Here is an 8,871-nt window from a genome sequence, read left to right as displayed (position 1 = left end):
TGGGTGGGAGTGAATGGGAACTGAAGTCTGGGACAGATTGTGTTTATACCCTAAGCAGTGCCCTGGGAGACGCATGTCATGGTGCAAATGCTTTTGTTGCTGGCTCTGTGTGTGGCACAGTTATATCACTAACACTTCACACTGGGGACCCAGAGCAGGGACCGTCGGAGCTTCTGCTGCCTGAAAATGGCACGGAAGATGGGAGGGTTCCTAAAAACCACCTTAGGGCCTTTGCTCCCTCTTTTTTCTTTTTTTCTTTTTTTTTTTTCTGCGTCCCGTGGTAGAGTCTGAAATAGAAAGAGGGAGAGAGAGAGAGAGGGTGGAGAAGGAGAGAAGAAGGCAGGGAGAGGAAAGAGGAGGAGGAGGAGGAGGAGGGTGGGTTTGTCTTAGCTTTCATGCACTAGGCAAGCAGATTTAGACTCCAAGTGTCAAATAGAAAAACAGCCATTGTGGTCGGGTCCTATTTGCCCCCCCACCAGTAGACTTTACAGTCAATAGAGCTAGTCCACTTGTCACTGGGGGACAATGCAGCCCTTTGCCTCCCTTTCAGCGCTGCCAGGTCCGAGCAGCCAGACAGTTTTCTGAATAAGACCCAGTGACTCTTGCCCCCTTTTCTCTGCCTCTCTTTCTCTTGACGGGACACACCAACAGGGTTTGGAAAATGGCTTCGCTGTTGGGCCGGAGCAGAAGGCCAGACCCCGTTATTTTCTACGACGCTGGCATTCCCTCCTCTGGCCCCCCCCCCCCCCCACACTCACACAGAAATGAATGTATCGCAGGCAGTTTTGCAGAAGTCAATGGGGCCTCCGCAGACAAAGGAGATTAAGTTTGGCAACTTAGCGGTAACAGGTGTACTTTGACTGCGCTCGGACCACACGGGGGGCGACTGCTGTCGCCCGACCCCGTCGCTCTGTTTGCCTCCCTGTTGGTTTCGAGTTGCCGGGAGATGAAGATGAAATTCGCTTTTTTTGTGTGTGTGTTTTCAGACGACAAGGACGCTTCAGACCTTGTCGACTTGGAGGCTTTAGTGGAGAGCGTGTTTGTGCCCGGCTGTCCATCTCCCGCCTTTTATCATTTCTTAGGACTTTTGAAAACGCAGCTCAGTTTTTTGTTTTTTTTGCCACATTTCTCCAGTGATGTGCAGAAGTTTTCTCCAAAGGGATTCTGCAGATATCTTTAGATCTGGAGCTGTGCTCACCCAGGGGAGCGAGTTAAGGGTAAACAATGCGGGCACACAGAGGAAGAGAGGAATATCAGAGGGAGCTCGGTGCGGCACTGAAGCATGAATACATTTTCACATTTAGAACGGAGATAGTGATGTTTTTAAGAGGGGAGGGGGAGGGAGGGGGGGTGGTGGAAATATCTTTCAAAGTGAATGAGTGAAGCCTTTTCTACCAATACCTTCAGTATTTTCAACCACAGTAAATCGAGCCATTCAGCAGGAGTACAAACAGAGCCACGCTGAGAGCCGGAGCAAAACAGTGCATGCGTTTGTTTGTTTCAGTCATTAATAAAGCTTTTACTGAGAGCCCCCCGGTCCTCAGGAAAAAGCCCATTCTGGTGAAATGACTTGGCAAAGCATCCGATGGAGGGTCTGTTCAGACTGAAGCTGCTCCCGCTGCCATTGTCTAGCTCTCTCACACACACCTACGAGTCCAGAGTGAGCACACAATTTCATTGTTGCGTGAGCTGTTAATATCAGAGGCTTCACAATAGAGCCCATTCGCCATATTTGCATAAGGCACTTTTCCAACAAGGACCCGGAGAGGGCTTGAAAGCTGGCCCACTCCAGTGCCAATGGCAAAAAAATGTCAAGTGCCAATTAGGAGAGGTTTGCCACCATTCAGCGGTACCCCACCCCTGTAGTCCTTCCCCTCCCTGCTTACCCACCCCAACTCTCTCACACTCCAAGTCACCCCTGTTTTTTACCACCTTATTCCAATTTCAGACGTAGCCTTCCCCTACTGACACCCGCAGACAAAAGCCGGGCTCCCTCCTCCGCTGGCTAATGGAGGATCTTTTCTGCCGGACTCAGAGTATTAACCAAACGAGACAGTGGGCTCTGTTCGCCGATTAGTCAGCTTTCTTTGTTGATTTCTTTGAATAGAGCAGGTCCAGGAGCTACGTGGCTAAACCTGCGAGATACAGACTCCACCTGCTTGTGACTATTGAACTCAGTCAGCTGGCCACATTGTGCTACGTTGCTTTTTTAGACTGGCAGGTTTCCGTGTGCAGGTGTAAGTCATTGAGGGAAGGCAGACGCTGATTTTCCAGAGAATTAAAAACATAACCTCTTTCATCTGACGTCCACAGTGCTCGGCTAATAGCATTTAGCCACCTAATGACTTGCTTTAAGCTAGTCCCGCTCGCACACGCACCAAATAACAGAGCAGAGCTGCAGTCAGTCACAGAGCTTTGAGTCAGCTGTTGAGGCTGAAAAAGAAATGCACAATAACGTTACAGTGGGATTTAACTGGAGCTACGTCAAATCCAGGTTAGCTTAACCGGTGAGTGTCAACAGTGCTGAGCAGCTGTTTACCGTTTCTGCTCATGCTGAAAATGCAGCATTATTTCCACCAACGCTTAGCTGCAGCTGTCAGGGATGTAGATCCTCCTCTTCGTCATCCTCATCCTCATCATCCTCATCATCAGTGTCCTTGGATTGAAGTATCTTTGTGTTTACATTGGTGGTGGTGGGAAATAAATAAAGGACAGTGTATCCTGTGAAATGACGAGGACGCAGGAAATGAAATATAAAAAGGAGAGAAAGTCACAGACACAATAAAAGAATCGTGTTTGTCCAATTGGGCTACCGTTGTTTTCCACAGAGCGTTTACCTAACTTACCGCCTCCTGCCACTCAAAAGGATTTTTCTCTTGTCCCTTTTTCTCTTTCATTCTTTCATTCAATCTCTGTGTCGAGTTTTTTTTTTTTTTTTTTTTTTTTCTTCTTTCCCACCCTTGATTCTCAGATGGTTGGATCTGATTTGCATACATTTGCATAATGAAAGTCATTTGCATGCTCAGGGGCAGACTGTACCATGAGAACAGACATGAAAAGGTGTGTGTGTGTGTGTGTGTGTGTGTGTGTGTGTGTGTGTGTGTGTGTGCGTGCATGCATGTGTGTATACATGCATGCATCCTTGTGTGTGTGTGTGTGTGTGCTCGTGGCGTGCTGTTCGTGAACTGTACACGTGTGTTTTGATGGATAAACCTCGTTCTTAAATCTTCACCCTCTCACCCTCTGGTTTCCTCTGTGCAGGCGACCGACCACCACAACACCACAGAAGGAGAGCTGGCAAAAGGAGACTGAAAAACAGGAAAAGAAGGAGGAGGAGGGGTTGCTGTTGATTCTGCCCTCCCTCTCTCCTCGCCCTCCTCTGCATCGCCTCTTCCCTCCTCCTCCTCCTCCGCTCCATCCTCAGCAGACTGCCCCCTTTTTCCTGTACAGCGAGACGCAGCCGGCGCCACCATCTTAGAGCAAACGCTGGCATGAAATGGAAGTGGGAAGACCAGTCAGTGCAGGTAACACACCGCAACCCGCTGCGCCCACCACGCTGCATCTTCCCACCGGCGCCACCGCCACCACCAACCCCTCCATCTTCTCCTCCATCCACCAACCCCCCCACCCTCCTCTCGTGCCCTCCTCACTTACTCCTCTTCTCCTCTGACGGGCTCCGTTTTTTTTTTTTAATCATGTGTTTGTTAATTGCACGATTCACGAGACGCGCCGATGGGTGGAGGGGAGGGTGAGTTGATGGAGGCGGGGCATGTTTTGTATGTGTGTTCACATTAAATCACTCTCGCTCTCAACGCCTCTCTCAGGAGGCTTTCAGAGGGCATCTGTCCTCCGAAGCGCAATGTTTTCTTTCCCGTTGGGGAATTCTCGTGCCATCCTCACACACGTGCCCCGACATGGCGGCGGCGGCGGCGGCGGTGGCGGCGGCTGCCATTTTGGAGATACGCTGCAAACCAACTACGCCTACTGAACAAATAAAATAACTCCATGTAGCTGAACTCTCCCATATTCTGACGTGAAATAATGTTTCTAAAATAATGTTTGATATCTGAAAGTTTCTCTTCAACTCCTTAAATGAGGTCAGGAGAAATGTCAAGGCGGGAACGACCGTCGAGTGGGAAGTGATGGTATCCATGAACCGCCATTCACATTCTCATACAGGGACACTGCAGCGTGTAACAAAACACACACACACACACACACACACACACACACACACAAAAGCAGCAGAGAGACGAGAGAGAGAGAGAGAGAGAGAGAGAGAGAGAGAGAGTGAAATAATAGAGAAGAGGTGGTGAAGAAGTGAGGGAAGTGGGACCTCGCCGGGGCAGAGTCTCGGTGCTGGAAAGCCTCTCTTTGTGCGAGTGGCGAGTGTTGGAGGGCAGTCGGCGCTCAGACAAGTCGAGTATTGTTCTCCCCTGAGCGAGCTGGTTGTGGTGTGGCAGCATTATTCCGACCCGGGAGCTCCCAACTTTGAAAAACCTCTTAACCCAAAACACCAATTAGCGTCAACTGGGCTTGATTAAGTAAGGCGGCCGGTAAACAATGCACGCCATTGTCCCGCCGCAACAGAGAACTCCCTTTGTTTGTGTCTGCGGTGTGGAGGTCAGGGGAGAGATAATGCTAATGCTAACTTTACAGTAGGGTGCCAGTCTGCAGTGCTAACAGAGAGGGTCAAGGTTAGGGAAAAGATAGCGATCGAAAAAGTGTTTAATTTCACTTTCAATCATCAAACTTTCAATCACTGATTTCCAGGTTTTCCTCAGACTAAACCTGACGTGACGCCGCGTCTCAAACGAGGTCACGCCGAGCTCTCTGGCTTTAAATTCTGGAGGATGCAGCCTTTTAAAAAAAAAACAAAACAAAAAAAAAAAACACGGAGGCGTCGCTTGGCTTTCCTGAGAAGTTGTGCGGTAACTGTGTCAAACCCGAGGCGCACTAATCACAGCCAGGCCTCCATAAACAGGTGGTAGATTGAGCGAAGGGGGCTGGGGCCGTTCTCAATTTACTGTGTAAATTATGCAGAGCCCAAAACAATGCAAACAGTAGACAGTGGAGTGGCTGGCGTTGGCTAATGAGATGATGAGAAGCCTGGGAGGGCTGGGAGCTAGTCGAGGTGAGGGGGTGGGCACGGCCGGCAGCTTGTGTCTGGATCTGTGTATTCGTGTGTGTGTGTGTGTGTGTGTGTGTGTGTGTGTGTGTGTGTGTGTGTGTGTGTGAGGGTCTAGAGGAGCTTTGGCAGGGGAGCAGACACTGTCCCGTCTGCACCATCAGCACCCCTCCTGCCCAGACTGAGTGCTACAGAGGGAGGGGAGGGTTAGCAGGCAGCTGGGGCACCCTGCCCCCATTGCTCCGGCATGAGCACCAGCCTTGGGAACCTCTGTGGCAGGGGTCCCACCCCACCCCCCACCCCCCAACACTGGCACGTAGGGGCCCCCCAAAAGTCTGGCTGCAACCCCCCATCACCACCATCCCTTCCTCCCTCTTGTCTCCCCAACCACCACCACCACCACCACCACTCCTCCCACCCTAATGTGAGGCTGGGGGCCTGGGAAGGACTTCAAGTTCACGGCCAGACCTCCTATTGAGCTGACAGCCTGACTGTTTGCTCAATTCGGCTCCCTATTCAGGGCCGGGCTGGAGGAGGGAGTGCTGAGAAAGGGCTGGAGGATTGGAGGAGGGTGTTGGGGGGTGGGGGGTGTTTCTAGATGGGACACGGTAGCACTGTTATAGCTATTCATTCAGCAAGGGGGGAGACAAGTAAAGAGCGAGGGAGAGAGTGAAGAGGGGTGGGGGGGGGTTTGAGTCGGGGTGCATAAATAAAAAGTGAGGAATCCAGGCTCAAAGTTTGCTTTGAGCGGTGTGCGCCTCTCTCACACTCTTTTAGACTCTTAATTACCGGCGCCTTCCACTTTTCTCTCTCCCTTTCTCTAACTACACCCCCTCACCCCCACCCCACCCTCCTCCTCCTCCCCATAACACACACACACACACACACACACACAAAATTGCAATCATTCTCATCATCCTCTCTATCCCCTGGTTTTATTAGGCCACATGCTGGGGCTGTAAATTTACCATTAACAAGCTTATTCACTGTAGTCCTCTCAACAAAACAAGACCATGATGCCAATAACTCAAAGCGACACCAATACCCGAAACTGCCTTTTATGCCACCAACCTCCGCTGTTAGCCCCTCCTCCCCCTTCCCTCCCCTCCCTCCCTCCTGTTTCTCACCCGCTCTCCCGACGACGGTGCAATGCTAAATGCCAAGGCTAACATGATGCTCGCTAATAGCTCGGGTGATGCTAATTAGCGCAGCGGTTTGTCGATTTTTTCCTCTGAGCTGCGTTATCGGTTCACCCTGCACTCGCTGACCCGCCGTAATATTTTAAGTTGCTTGTCTGAGCTGCTCGAAAATGTCACACAAAAAAAAAAAAAAAAAAAGAGAAAAAGAAGCAGGTTTGGTGACCGTCTGAAGTCCAACTCAGCCTAGCTTAGGGTGTGTCACATGCTTCCTCTTTGTATTAGCAGCTCGTAGCGTACCAGGCTCCCGCTAAGGCCTTTCAACTTCAGCCTCAATCCCCTCAGCTGGTGCACGGAGCTGCGCTCACCTCCGCCAGATTTAGGACTCACAAGAAAATACCCCCAATAAGCCTCCTTTTGATAAACTGCCACTCACAGTCAACTGTCTCAGATAATTGTTCTGACATTCATATGATTGGCCTCTCTCTGTGTTTCACTGAATTGAAGCTGAATCTTTAATGTCATCTCTCTCTCTCTCTCTCTCTCTCGCTCTCTTTCTCTTTTTGTGTGTTTACAGGTGAGTGCTGTCGGCGCAGGAGGATCCACAACAGAAGACGGAGGGACGGCAGGACTGCTCCTTCTGCCGCCGTTTCCCGCCTTTCTGCCTGGAGTAAACGCGGACGACGGCGATGACTTTGGGACGTTGGGGTGCTCTGTTTTTCACCTCTTCGGTGTTGCATTATGGGAGCCAACGCTCAAAGCTGGACTTGATTGTGAACGCAAACATCACGGCGGTGATGGACTGTGACACTGTGGGGGAAACAGAAGATCAGCAGCTGGAGGCGTCACTCTTCTCTTTGTGTTTCTGAGGGTGTGGCTCTGACGTTTGTAAATTATCATTAAACAATATTAATTAGACTTGAAACTATATAATGTGTCAACTAATAACTAACATAAGGCTCCACTTACTGTAGGTGATATTTGATGAGCTGTAGCCCGCGTTGTGTTTGATTTGCTTTTGTTATAGTTGCTAGGACTCAAAGACGCGTGAATGTGAGACCCACGGCAGCAGTGAATAATACTGCACTGCGATTGGACAGCTCCATGTGTCGGCCGACACAATGGCGAAGGAGTGAGCTGTCGTCTTTATACTCTATGCAACTGTTTTATCTTCATTTTTTGTTTTTTTGTTTGTACTTTGGATTTTTTGTTGTTGTTTTTGGGCTGTAGTTTATAGACGTTCCTCCAGACGTTATCGAGACACGTGGTTTCTGAGGGAGCCGACACTCCCGTCGTTAATACACTGATGCAGAAGTTACAGTGGGCGTGTTGTGCGAGTGTGTGACAGACGACAGAACATGGTTTCTGTGTCTCGTATTTGCCGCCTTAACAGACTCTGATTGGACTGTGCAGCCACGAGCCGCAGTCTGAGTAAACGTGGACTCTCACATTTAATATTCCTGATGGCAGGAGTGTATTTGATCAGCAGGGGAGTAGCTGAGCAGGGCTCATGGTTCTGTGTGTGTGTGTGTGTGTGTGTGTGTGTGTGTGTGTGTGTGTGTACACAGAACCTGCCACACTATTAAAACCTTCCCAGCAGGCTTTGAGACGCAGCAGCTTGGCTCATAGCCGTCACCTGCTTCGCTGTAATGCTACATCTCTGGGTGAGACATGACAAATACATTGGCTTCAAACACCGCCTTAATTTCCTGTCCTTGACATTAACACACACACACACACACACACACACACACACACAAATGCAATAAAGCAAGTACTATCGCAGCCTAATTCATTCTATATTAATTTCCAGGAAGTGGCAAATTTTTTATTACGATTGATAATCTATGCAAATCTTTTAAATATTACTTTAAACAATCTATGTCTATGCAGTGCTTTTGCAATTGATTCAAGGGAGGATATCTTGGTCTAATTTAGAAAATGTATTCTTTTGATAATCATGCACATCCCAGTGCTCAAGACAATTACTTATCTGCCTGGATAAGCTTGAAATTATGTTTTTAATCTCTGGCAAAAAAAAAGGAAAAAAAAAAAGGAGTCACTCTTGTGATATCAGTCCAGTGGCATGAAAACCATGAGTTGTGGTCTAAAGTAATTAAATGGGTTGCACTAAATCTCTTTTTTTTCTCCTTAAATGCAGATCTGTGCGGAAACGCTCTTTATGTCGTAGCTTATTGTTTTAGACGAGCGGCCGTCTTTGTGTTACGCAATCTGACGGCTACGTGTTCACCACATGTGCCTTTCTGTGGAAAACTACTGTGTTGGAATAGTAATAAAGGTTTACATTGAAAACAATGGAAAACTGGATGTTGTGCATTGTTTTGTTTTTTTTATTGTAAGTTTGATGTGCACGTGATCGGGTGGGAGGAGCCTCGGGTGATTGACAGAGAGGTCGTCCAGTCAGCCGCCACATCACTGAGCTTTACAGTGAAATATGTAAAATAACATACATATGTGATATATATGAGGAATATTGAAACACAGAAAAAACAAGAATAAAATCTAAATTTATCCAGTAGCTGGCGGCTTTTCTTCGCCACAGAGAAGTCATCTGAAAATCAGGTCCAACATAATGTTACAGCCAAA

General features: G+C 48.7%; 1 long non-coding RNA gene across 1 annotated transcript in view; it reads left to right on the top strand.

The window, feature by feature from the left end:
* Positions 1-8,590, top strand: part of LOC111668163 (uncharacterized) — a 16,103-nt gene extending 7,513 nt beyond the window's left edge. Inside the window, exons 3-4 of the long non-coding RNA XR_002761716.2 lie at positions 3,262-3,524; positions 6,842-8,590. This is a non-coding gene — a long non-coding RNA (uncharacterized LOC111668163). The remainder of the gene's footprint in view (positions 1-3,261; positions 3,525-6,841) is intronic.
* The last annotated feature ends 281 nt before the right edge of the window (positions 8,591-8,871 follow it).

This window comes from Seriola lalandi, unplaced genomic scaffold (genome assembly GCF_002814215.2).
Source record: "Seriola lalandi dorsalis isolate HSWRI2012SDOR001 ecotype SW California unplaced genomic scaffold, Sedor1 jcf7180002054720, whole genome shotgun sequence".
In the NCBI taxonomy this organism is placed as follows: Eukaryota; Metazoa; Chordata; class Actinopteri; order Carangiformes; family Carangidae; genus Seriola; species Seriola lalandi.
Note: the sequence above shows the minus strand (reverse complement) of the source record. Positions and strands in the feature narration are given on the sequence as shown.